The sequence below is a fragment of the Camelus ferus genome, chromosome 8 (assembly GCF_009834535.1).
Source record: "Camelus ferus isolate YT-003-E chromosome 8, BCGSAC_Cfer_1.0, whole genome shotgun sequence".
Lineage (NCBI taxonomy): Eukaryota > Metazoa > Chordata > Mammalia > Artiodactyla > Camelidae > Camelus > Camelus ferus.
In genome coordinates, this window is record NC_045703.1 from 73,789,845 (window position 1) to 73,801,083 (window position 11,239).

Consider the following 11,239-nt stretch of genomic DNA (forward strand, 5'->3'; position numbering starts at 1 on the left):
GAAATGTTATCATATTAATTAACAGACTGAAAGCCAGTTCAGTTACACCAGTGTAGGAATTTCATGCTGCACTTAGACTAAGAGCCCTGGGCACACTCTGGCCTGCAGGCTCGTAGTCACCTGTTTGCCACTGAAAATAGAGTGTCAATGATGAAACTAAAACAAAATTAGTGCTTTAAGTGTAAGCGGCTAGCCCTGTCCGACACGACTTTTTACAACAATGAAAATGCTTGTCCGTGCTGTCCAGACAACAGCCCCCACCGAGCACTTGAAATGGCCCGTATCAGTGAGGAACTTAATTTTGAATTCTATGTAGATGGAATTAACTTAAACTTAAATTTTAATGGCCACATGTGGCTTGTCGTCACTTAATTTAATAGCATAGTTTAAACACTGCAGTTAAACAGAAGAGGTTGTCCAGATGGAAGAAAAAGCAAGATCCAACTGTGGTGCCCCAGCCATCGACAGAGCAAGTAGATGGAAAGTGACTAAGGCCGTGGCTGACCTGACCTGACCGACACCTACGGGCCCCGCCACCAGCAAAGCAGAGCGCACACTGCCACCTGCACCACCTGCCACCTGTTCTCAAGGGCACGCATGGAGGCCTTGTCATGGGACATAAGCAGTTCTCAGTACGTTTAAGAGAATTGAAATTGTACAAAGTATGTTCCCTCGCTACAAAGTCACTAGAGTAGAAATCAGTAACAGAAAAGTATGTGGACTTTCTCAGACAGCTGCAGATCAAAGAACATGCCTCTGAATAGTCTGTTGGTAGAAGAAGAAATCACCAGGAAAATTAGAAAATATTTTGAACTGAATGAAAATGAAAACACAACATAAAATCCATGAGATGCAGATAAAAGAAATGTTTGGAGGGTATTTATAGAAGTGAAGCTTTTATTAGAAAGGAAGAGAGGTCTTAAATCACTGAGCTAAGTACCACCTTGGGAAACCAGGAAATAACTAGGAAATTAATCCAGAAATAACCAGAAACAAGCAAGCAAGAAATGTGAGTAGAAACAGTGATAGAGAATACTGAAAAGCAATAAATGAAATTTGTGAAACCAAAGGATGGCACTTTGACAACAAAATAAAACAAGATAAATCCTTAGCTAAGACTGAAACCAAACAGGACCCTGTGGGGCCTTCCCTGGGACAGACCCCTCCCCCACCATGTCCCCTGCCTCTTGTTTGCAGAAAAGCTTTAGCCTCCTAGGCCTCTCCAATTTCAAAGAGCAAATTTAGTCAGAGAAGTAAGAAAATGCAGGACAAAGGGAAGCAGTCCAGTAAGACAAAATAATAACAGTTTGGCCATAAAATAGTTTAGTTTCTCCTCAAGGGCTACAGATAATATCCTGAGTCATATCCCTGAGTTGTTACAGAAGCCAGACTCCCACCGGATGAAAACTGCTGACCACCAGCACATAGACCAGACCAGGTGAACTAGGAGGTTGACCACTGAAATCCCCAAACATCACCCTCTACTGCACCATCAGCCAGTCAGAGAATCGTGCACGAGCTGATCAGACACCCGGCAACCCACACCCGTAGTGTTGCTTTACAAACCCTACTGCCGAAACGCCATCAGGGAGTTCGGGTCTTCGGAGCACAAGCAGCCCGTTCTCCTTGCTTGGTGCCTGCAGTAATCACTGCGCTTTCTGTCACGACTGCCCGGGGTCAGCAGACTGGCTTTGCTGCTTGTGGGGCAAGTGGACCTGAGTTTGCTTTGCTAACAAGGTTATCAGCTAAAAATAAAAGGGGGGGGGATACAATAAACACTGAAAACTAATTTTTCTAAATACTATACACAGTAGTACCAAAAATAAAAATTCATAGGGATAATACTAAGAAAGAATGTGCAAGTTCTACACGCTAAAAACCATAAAAGACTGCTGAAAGAAGTTCCAGTCATTTAAAGAAGAGAGAAGCCGTGTTTGTAGGAAATGTGACTTCACATTAGCAGAGTAACACTCACCCCCCAATAATCTGCAGACTCAATGATATCAAAATGCCAGCTGCACTTTTTCACAGAAATTGATGTGACTCGAATCCACATGAAAATGAAAGGACCTAGAAAAGCAAAAGCAAGTTTGAAAAAGAGCAAACTTGGAGGACTTAGACGCCCTGCTTTCCAGAAGTAACACAAAACAACAACAAGACAGTGTCAGCAGGTGTGCAGGTGCCAGGGTGACTCAACAGAGAAAAGAGCAATTAGCTTTTCAACAAATGCCCCGCGATCAACTGGACGTATGTTTGCAACATTAAGGAAGCATCAGCCCATATTTGACATGATGAACGTTCATTAGCTTGAAACATGGACCTAAAACCATGCAGCTCCAGAAGGAAAATCTGTGACCTTGGCTTAAGCAACAATGTCTTACGTCAAATACCAAAAGGATAAAATATAAAAGAAAAAAATGACATTTTGGGTTCCACTGAAATTTAAAACTTTGGCTCTTCATAAGACAAAGTTAAGAAACTGTAAATGCAAACCTGATATTTGACAAAATATGCTTCTCCAGGCACATGAAGAACTTTCACAATATAATAGGAAGACAAAGCCGTGAGAGAGGGCAAAATACCGGAACACATACTTCACAGAAATTGTAGATGTTTGGCCAACGAGCACATGAGAAGTTGCTGAGCCCCCTTCACAATTAGGGCAACGCAGATTAAGCCCACAGCGACTGTTACTGTGTGTCTGCTAGGACTCCTGAAATGAAAGAGGCTGCACCAGCCATTGGCCAGCGTGGAAAACAGGGCTGGAGGGAATTCAAAAGCTGTAGCCATTTTGTAGTGAGCTGGCGGCTTATTGTGGAGTTAAAGCTGTGTTTGTCCTACGACTCATCATCTGACTCCCAGGTACTCATTCAAGAAAGAGAAAAGCTTGTGTCCACGTAACAACTTGCTTTCCAGTAAACAGCAGCTTTATTCGTAAAGAACCCAAACTTGAAACCACTAGAAGCCTGTTAACTGGTGAGTGTGGAGCACATTTTGATACGTGCATCCAAGTAAGTGTGCCCAGAGCAAACTGCCGGCACGCACGAGGAAACGTGGAAGAGGCTTGTACTAAGGTGCAGGCACCAGCCCAGAGCCACATCCGGCCTGATGTTACCCACACAAAGTTTTCTAGAAAGGCCAGAAGACCAAGGCAGCGTCCGTCAGGGGCTGGAGGTGGGGCTCGCACGAGTGAACGTCTTGTCTGGCTTTGCTTTTATTGAAGTTAGTTGATTTACGGTATTACATTACTTCCAGGTGCACCACACAGTGACTTGATATTTTTACGGAGTGCTCTCCGTGTGAAGTCATTATGAGACGTGGGCTGCGCGCCCTGTGTGCACCACACCCTGCGTCTTGCAGGGGAGGGATCAGAGGCCCTAACTACTAGCTACCAAGTAAGTGAGACGGAAGCAGGGGAATCGTCTGCGTGTGGCCATGGCTGTGCTTACGTGGCTATGTCTGTCCACTGCCAAGACTTGTCAGTTTGTAAACTTAAAATTGATCAATTCATGTATATTTTGCCTCAATGAAGCTGATACAAAACAGTGACGAACAATGATTAAGGGGACACGGCGAGTAAGTAAGACAGCAGAGACTGTGCAGCGGGGGGGGGGGGGGCCGGCGAGAGTGCGCAGCGGCCAGGAGAACTCATCCAAAATAACGTGCGAGCATACACGTGCCGGCGTGCACTCACACACAGCACGCGTGCACACGCACACACGTGTGTCCGCAAGAGTGGAGAAGGATGAGGAGTTGGGGCGACGTTCAGGAGAGAGCAGCCTCGCGTTTTCCCGGGCGGACCCGCAGGCCCCAGACCGCCAGGCGTCTCAGCGATCTGGCGGAGCAGCCCACGGGCTTGAGAAGCCCGGCAGACCCCCTGCAGGACGAGCTCCACCGCCCCGCACACACCGGAGCCAGACGCGCCGGTACCGGAGACTTGGCGCGCGTCCCAAAGCAGCCGACGGAAGGTCCAGATTACCCTCCCAAGAGCCACCAAGAATGGTCAGCTGGCTGGATTCTCAGGAGGAATCACACGGGTCAGGAGGGAGCTGACATGCGTCTTGAAAGGACTGAGAAGAAGTCTGCCGACTAGAATTGGTGTTGAAAAATCGCCTTCAGAAACGAGCAGGAGAAATGAGGAGAAACACCAGAGGTCTCCTTGGGGAAGGAAGTGATGCCAGAAAGAGGCAGAGGTCAGAGCCCTGAGAAGAGCGCACGGGAGGAGACAGAAATGAGAACTACACACAGCCACTTAAATGCTTGCCTGGCTTCCAGTAAACTGAGGCAAAAACCCGGACTGCAGTCACTGGAAGGACCCTGGCCCGGGGACCCCGAGTGGGCAGTGCTGGCCCAGATCTCAGCTTCCCCCACATCAGAGCGACCCGTGCTCAGAGCCCTGGCCGCCGGCCGTCCCGGGGCGTGATGGCACTCACCTCCCTGGTCACCGGTGGAGTGCGTGCCATGATAAATGCTCAAATGGGGGGTCTTCTAGGTCGACCAGGCCCCTGGCTTCCCTGACCTCATCCAATTGAGCCAGGACACTCGTGGCCCCCCTAGAAGACACTGTCAAGCACACGGGCTCCAGGCACCACCGCAGGTGCTGATGGGAAGTTGAGGGGTGGGTTCAGGGGTCGGTGTGCTCCTGTGCTCACCAGGTGACCCTGCCCAGCTGTGGCATTGTGAGCCGCGGGACCGCAGAGCCTCCAGGTTTGCTGTCGTCACTAAGATGATCTCATCCCAGATCTAAAACAAGGATCTCAGTATTTCATTTTACTGAAAACATTTGACAAACCAACGAACTGAATTCCAGAGCATTAACATCAAAGCCCCAGATCTTCTTAGGCCATGGCCGATTTCACATGCTGAGCTCAAAGCTCAGGCTTTCAAATTATTTAGCTTTGTTATAAATATTTTCCTGTTGCGTTTTGCCCAGGAGGAGGGCAGGAGCATCAAGGAAGAGAGATTAGATTAACATCTGAGTCCAGTCAGAAGACCCTTCCTGAGGGGGACGATGGAAACTACTTTGGGCCCCGTGTCACCGCTATCTGCTTGTTTGTTCAACAATGAATTTATTAGTGATGCCAAAAATGGAAAAGGCATGTTCTCGGTTCAGAACCACGCAAAGAGAGTGTGCCCACCTTGCTGAAACCTTATTAAGTCAAACTGAGAACCGCGAATGTATCAATACCTGTGTGTGGGGGGGGAGTATTAATGTACCTACTCATTTATGCATTTTAACCAATGCATTACGTCCGCCCTTTTTAATGTAAAATAATAGTGTCATGTGTCGAAGTTCGTACAGAAGAAAAGTACAATGGCTGAATTTTCTTAAATAAGCAATGGTTGGTTGATTTAATTTTTCCTTCTTACAACGTCAAAACACCTTCAACCAGAAACATGCTGACGTACCAGGCGGGGACAGTGCAAGCACAGCCCGCTTAGCAAAGGCATGGTCAGCAGAGGACCAGGCGTCCTCTGTTTGGGTGGGTATGCCTCTACATGCACATTCTATTCATTGATGCAATTGGTCCAAAAACCTTGTCATTTTTGTAACTCCTGGAAAGGTGGAAGCATCTGCAGGTAATGTTTGAAAATCTTCTGTAAAAATATATTAGTCCCTTCTCCCTTATTTATTTAAAAAGGGTATCACTTTTAAATCTGTTTCCTATTTGTGTATAGAAATAAAATGTATTTTTGAAAAAATTGTTTATATCCAGTGTTTTCATGAGTTCACGTATCAATTCTTGTAGCTTGATTACAGATTATTTTGTGTTTTCTGTGCACACAATGATGCCACGTGCAAAGAATGACCATTTCATTTCCTCCGTTCCAATCTCCGCCTTCTGGTTTTTTTCCTTGCTTTATCGCACTAGCTAGAACTCTAACACAATGCTGAAAGAAAATGCGTAAATTTTTTAGATACAAATCATATCCAGTAAAAACCACAGATCCTAAGTGTTTTAGAGTTGTACGACAACACATTTGCCTAACAGTTTTAGAGTTGTACGACAACACATTTGCCTTTGGAAACCACACACAAGATATGTATTTGTTGTTGTTTATGAATACAATTCATTAAGTTAAAATACCATATTTTATCAATTCTCTTGTTGACAGATGTCAGCATTGATTTCATGTGTTTATTGTTATGAGTGAAGCCACAATGAACATTTTGCACGTGTCATCAGTGGGCGTGTGTTTTCGTTTCTACTGAATGTAACTCACACATATACTGGAGTAGAAGGCATACGGGGTATGAAAAGTCATGAGGGTGGGACCTTAGTCCTATAGGACTGGTGTCCCCCTAAGTAGAGAGAGACACCAGAGCTCACTCTCCCTCCCGCACACACAGAGGAAAGGCCACAGGAGGCCATGTCACAGGGGCACCCACCCACCTGCAATCCAGGACTCAGGTCCTCGTCCGGAGCCAGACCTGCAGCACCACAGGTCTGCCTTCCAGGCTCCAGAAGTTTGTTGACGGCGCCCGCTCTGCGGTGTTGTGCGAGGGCAGCCCGGGGGGCGAGCTCACCTCCCCATCTCCCTGTCCTCTCCTCCCGGGATTCTGGTCGCCCCGTGCGAGACCAGCCCACACTGGCCGCAGGGCCCGGCTCTGCCCGCTGCGTGAGCCCTTCTGCCCCCCATCTGCAGGCCAGTCAGTCTCAGGTTCCTCCATTCGAGCTCACCCTGTCCTCGGTGATCTCCTTCTGCTGTTGACATCATTCAGCGAATTTTTTTTCACATTGCATTTTCAGTTCTAAAATTTCTACTAGATACGTGTGTTTTAAAAGTGCTTTCTACGTATCTGCTGATAATGCCTACAGCTCCATTCATTTCAAGTGTTTTTCTTCTTTTCCTTCACAGAGCACGGTCACAGGCCAGCTTGCCATCTTCCCTGATTCTGACGTCGGAGTCATCTCAGGACTGGCTTCTTTCAGTTTCTTCTCTCTTGAGCCTGGGTCACGGTCTCTCGCTCTCTGTTTGGTAAGCAGATTGCGACTGCATGCTGGTCCCCGTGGCTGTGTTCAGCGTGGTCTCTCGTGTATATTTTAATCTCCTGGGGACGGCTGTTGGTTTTGTTTCGGCAGGGTGACCACCTGGGTAAATTCTAAACCACAAGTTCCTTCTCACCTGTCGTGAACAGTTTTTCAAATCAAACTTTCATTCGCTAACTCCGTGCTGAGCGGGGCTGGGTCCGCCCCATGCGCACGCCTCGGGGTGAGGTGGCGGCGGGCTCGGCGCGGGCCCAGGGTGGCGCCTCTGTCACCAGCGCCTCTGCTCCGGATCCAGGCTCCGTTGCCCGGGGAGCAGAGGCCTTTCCACCAGCGCTGTAGCTGCCACGCCGTGTCGATTCTGAGCTGACTTGCCGTTGAGTTTACTGACCTTTCATCTGACAGGTTCCATCTTCTCTTAAGTTCTCTACTGATTTTTTTAAATTTCATGCATTGTATTTATTTAGCTCCAAAGTTTCCATTTGGCTCTTTTTCAGTGTTTCCCTTTCTCCACTCAGCTCCCTTCTGTTTGCTCAATACATACACCTTTTGCTTTAAATCTGTGAGCACGTTTATAACAGCTGTTTTAAAGTTCCTTTCTGTCAATCAAACATCTGTGCCACTCAGGGAATCTCTCTGTTATTGTTCTTCTATCATCTTTATGGACCACATTCTCCTGTTTCCAGGCCTAACTGGTGAATTTTATTTAGCAATTCATCCATCTTGATTAGATTAAGAACATGGTGAAGGCTGCTTGGTAAAAGTCTGGGTCATTGTTTCTTCCTTCAGGAGTGCTGAGTTCTTCGCACCAACCACTGGCGCACCTGTGGTGTGGGGCCCTCAGGCCCAGTCTTGAGGCCGGAAGTCCAGGGTTTCTGACTCCTGCATCCTCATTGTCTTTACTTCTCTTGGCCCCTGCACCCCTTTTGGCTCACTTCCAGAGCCAAAGCCAAAGCAAAGGCTTGAAAGCCAAGAAAGCAGTGACAAAAGCTGTCACGGCCACAGAGAAAAGATCCACGTCACCCACCTTCCAGTGGCCCAGGACACTGCGGCTCTGAAGGCAGCACGGGTGTCTTTGGAAAAGCTCCCCCAGGGGAGACGAGCTTGACCACTGTGCCAGCATCAAAGTCACCCTTGACTGCAGAGGTCAGAGCCAGCAAGCTGGCCTTGGTGTGGCCGAGGTCAACACCTGACCAGGCCTGAAGAGAAGAATGCACGTGTCCAGTGGGGTCCTGGCGGCGACGCCTTGGGTGCTGCCCGCAAAGCTGGGATCGTGCAAACCGAGTCGAGCTGGCTAATTCTAAACACAAATTTACCATTAAAACAAGTGTTGAGTTGTGTTTTGCAGCTGATCAACTGGTGATGGGCTGGATGCTTCGGTGGCTTCACTCCAGGCTTGACTGGTGCTGGTGTCCTGCAGCCCCGCCCACACACGGCGTCTCCACACTCAGCACCACGCCCCCGGGGGCAGTGAGGTCCAGCCATCCTCATCAAAGTCCCAGAACAAGTGCCAGACTGAGTTCACTGCTTTCCAGGGGAGGTGATTTTTTCCCTCCGTGTAAGGTGAGGGGTGTTTTGTCCTTTGCAGACGCCATTCATAGTTGTCCATACAACACTGAGGAGGTGAAACTGGGTACTGTGCGGGCGTCACCCCAATTCCTGTAGGCTGCAGACGGAGCGGCGTGGTAGTTATGCTCCATCTACTGCGTCCCCTGCCCCCGCAGCTGACTCTACCGTCATTACCTGGCTGGGAATCTCATCTCAGAATTCCGTCCGTAAATAGTATAGTGCACATTCCTAAAACACAAGGTCTATTTTAAAATTAACCAAAATATCATTATCATACCTTACAACTTAACAATCAGTCTGTGTATTCAGATATTCTATCAGTGCTCAAAGTGTCATTTGTCTCATGTCCCCTGTTTGAATAGTGACGATTCTATGAGGATCCGAACAAGATTCACTTATTGTGATCAGCGGATACATCTCTTAACGCTCTTTTATTTCCACAGGTCCCCCACCAGCTTTTTAGTTTTTTTCCAGTTGTGGGAGAAACCAGATTGCTTGTCCTTGGGCGTTCCCACAGCCTGGGTCCTGGTGAGTGCTCCCTCTGCTGTCTTTAGCAGGTTCCCCGTCCTCGTCTCTTCCTGCAGACTAACAGTTGGACCTAGAGGCTTGAGAAGGTTCTGTTTTGATTCTCTTTACTTTGGGCAAGTCTGCATTATAAGAGATGGGTTGTTGTTTTATCCAGAGGCGGCACAAAGTGCCCAGCTGTCTCATTCTGTGATGTAAGCAGCCACCGACGGATACTGTCTCGATTAGTTCATTCGCTCGTGTTTGCAAACAATCACATTTTCTCAATCCTCCTTCATGCGTTAGTCAAGATACTCCCACAAAGGAAGACCCCCGGCCTGTGGCTGGCTGGCTGGTAGTCAGCACAGCAGAGAGAGGCAAATGCCAAGCTCTCCGTGTTTTTGTGTTTGTTTTGTTTTAATCATTTTTCAGAATTATGACTTGATTTGTCAGCACCCTCCCTGGGCACCAATTTGTGGGTTGGCTGGAACTTCCGGGGGTGCCCTCCCATCTCCGCGCTGCTGCACACAGGTCCAGGGTGCAGCTCATCTCAGATGTCTCTTGTCCGGGTCTGGACACAGCGTTTCTTCAGGGAGCCTGACTCCTCCTGGCAGGAAACAATACCCCCAGAGCTCCAGCCTGGGCACTGGAAGTGCTCAACACCACTAGCCATTATTTTTAGGCCATTTTAGTGGACAAAATTAGGGGCTCTCTTTCTGAAATATAATATACATCATGAGTTCATTCTGATGCAGCCAATTACATTCATAATTCCAGGTTTGCACTGAACGTTTTATATCTCATGTCTGTGCTTTCTTTATCCCCAGCCAAGAAACTCAGCTCTAAATAATGCTGCAAATGATGGAACGAAATCCATGTGATTACTAGTTTCCGTTATCCCACAGCACCACGCTCGGAAGTCTCAGGACAAAAATGTCGACGTGCCTGCCCAAAAATATGATGACAACATTAAGTATTAGCTTTTTATAGTTTTTATCCTTAATATGTACTTTACAAAGAATGTGCAATATTCTGTGCTTTAGAGTTATTTTAATTTGCTTTCTCTGTGGAGTTGTTCCAGCAGCTATATGCACATTAAGATTCATTTGTTTCTTTGCGTTAGGATTTTTAGAAATTGAACTTTAAAATTTATTTGTGTTCCATGCTTATGGACACAATTTGTATGACTCCAAAGTCAAATGTATAAAATAAGTCATCTTCAAGGAAGTCTGGCTCCTGTTTTAAGATAAAAAATACCACACGCTATCTGGCACAGTTACCTCCGCCTGGAGGTCACCACTTCACAAGCTCCGCAGTTTATTACAGTGAGATACAAACGTATTTGTATCCTTCTTGTTTTAGAAAAAGTGGTATATTATACACTGTTTTCCATATTAACACTTGATTTTACTGCAAAAAAAAGCTGTGTTCTACACAGTCATAGCTCAAAGCATGTTATTTGGCTCCTGTTTGTCAAAGACACTACAGAGGGGCGGAAACCATCACTGAATGATTGCTGACTTATTCAGTGATACTATTTTATCATTAGCACATATATGTGCCAGGTACTTTTTGCACTTCATCTCATCTACGCCTCAAAGCGGTATCAGCAAAGGAATTACTGTCTCCAAATTAAAGATGACACAACCGATCATCAGAGGGAACTTCCTCGACGTCAGACAGCGAGGAGGCCACCTGTAATATGAAACCCAGGCCTGTCCGCCGGGCCCCTGAGCCCCTGCCCTGTGCGCTGCAGGACTGCGTGGGGAGCAGCGTCCACGTGCAACATCTCTCAAGATGCAGGTTTACCGCTGAAGACCCCGGACTTTTGTCCTAGCTCAGAGTTGTCTGCTTGCTGCTGTCATTACTAAAATAAAATTTTTAACAGTTTTCATTGTCTTAACCAAAGGCATTCCGGTTTTGATCATTTAAAGGAATGACTCACTTTAGAGAATTCTGCTCATTTGGCCAATTGCCAAGAAAGATAACAAAAAGTTTAAAATAAACATGCCCTGTACCATGTGGCATAACCAGGTGAAGATTCCAGGTGTGATCGCAGGTGGCACTCGGCCCCCTGCGCCTGCGTCTAAGGGCTCATCTTCCCACGGTCATCGCATCTGGACACACACCGAACAGCTCGACTCGGGCAGCGACGTGTGAGTGTCTGGAAACGAGAG

At 47.2% G+C, this 11,239-nt stretch overlaps 1 long non-coding RNA gene across 1 annotated transcript; it reads left to right on the forward strand.

The window, feature by feature from the left end:
- Window positions 1-7,030: 7,030 nt before the first annotated feature.
- Window positions 7,031-10,973, forward strand: LOC116665501. The gene is made up of 3 exons (XR_004322165.1): window positions 7,031-8,552; window positions 9,002-9,086; window positions 9,890-10,973. It is a non-coding gene; the product is annotated as an uncharacterized LOC116665501 (long non-coding RNA).
- The last annotated feature ends 266 nt before the right edge of the window (window positions 10,974-11,239 follow it).